The sequence below is a fragment of the Theobroma cacao genome, chromosome 9, assembly GCF_000208745.1.
Source record: "Theobroma cacao cultivar B97-61/B2 chromosome 9, Criollo_cocoa_genome_V2, whole genome shotgun sequence".
Classification (NCBI taxonomy): domain Eukaryota; kingdom Viridiplantae; phylum Streptophyta; class Magnoliopsida; order Malvales; family Malvaceae; genus Theobroma; species Theobroma cacao.
Window position 1 is genome coordinate 27,739,987 of NC_030858.1, and position 1,517 is coordinate 27,741,503.

Below are 1,517 nucleotides of genomic sequence, written 5' to 3' on the forward strand. Positions count from 1 at the left end.
GTTGTAATGCATGTGAAACTTGACATGTTAAACCTTAGGAAATTGTTATGTGTTTCATGTTGGTTTGGACATTTCAGCAGGGTGGTTTTCCTTTGGGAGAAGGGTAAATTTTGCATTAGTGCTCCGTTTCTCGCTGCAGCGAAGATCATTCTTGCTGTAGTGAGAAACCCTCCGATTTTGGAGGAGTAGGTTGGCCGAAAACTCACTGCAGTAAGGATGCATATTCGTTGCAGCGAGAATGACACTGTAGCTTCTCGCTGCAGCGAGAAACTTTCTGTTTTCTAGGTTGCAATTTCGCTGTAGCGAGATTCAGCGAGAAACTTTCTGTTTCTAGGTTACAATTCGCTGCAACGAGATTGAATCTCGCTGCAGCGAAAAACTTTCTGTTCTTGTCTCCTATCTTGTCTAATTGTTGCCCTATTTTTCATTTCTTTGCTACCATGTCGAAGCATGGACTTCCAACATTAAGGACTAAATGAGTTAAGTTTAAAATGAAGAGGTTTAGTGAGAAACCCTCAGCTAGTTGAGAAACCCTATTTCGGCTAATAACTAAATCTCAATGTCGCTGCAACGAAAATTTATTCTCGCTGCAGCTACGCTGCAGTGAGAATGCCTTTCCATTGCAGCAAAGATTCGTTGATGTATTTGACTTGCTTGCGTATCATTGAAGCTTTCATTCTTCAAATGGTTCGTTGTGTATGGGTTCATGATTTTCAAATGATTAATCATGAAATGACTTGATGAGGGGGTTTTTAATATGAATGGAACTAAATTGCATTGTTTTGAAACAAGTGCATCATGATTTTAAATTCTCCCTTGTTGTTGCTTGTTCCCTTCCTTATTCACTCACTAGGTTTATACTCATCATTTTCAACTTCATGTTTTCAGATCACAAGGCAACCGGTAACTAGGACGAGGTGTCCTTGTAGACTTATATCCATCTTTTGGTAGGTGTCTCAACATTCAGTAGCTGTACATTCGTCCGAGTCCCTCCGCTGGAAGTCAAGTCTTCTTTTTTAGATGTATAGACAAACTTGATGTAAATTATTGAGATACATGTTGTAGGCAATGTACACTTAATTGGTATGCTAGTATGAGTTGGCATTGTTTAATATTACTTTGATCCTGAGTTATGAAATGTGACTTAGTAGTTTATGATGGAATGATAACATGTCAGATTGATAGGCTTGCTTTGGCTTAGTGGACTATGACCATTGGGCCCATGCGTCGGTCATGGCCCAAAATTTGGGTCGTGACAATACCAGAACAATTAAACTGCACAATAGAATAGCTACACTTACTGCCTTCAAGGCGAAACAAAGAAAGCTGGTACAACCAACACAATGGTTAAAGGCATAAAAATCTTTAATTGCATACTATAACATATCTTACTTGAGGTGTCATTGTAAAGAAATAGTTTAAATCTTGTTTATCAGAGTGAATGTACAGATAGTTCATATCAAACAATCTAACATAGTGATTGCATAAAGAGAAAATAATAAAAATTTATACATTTT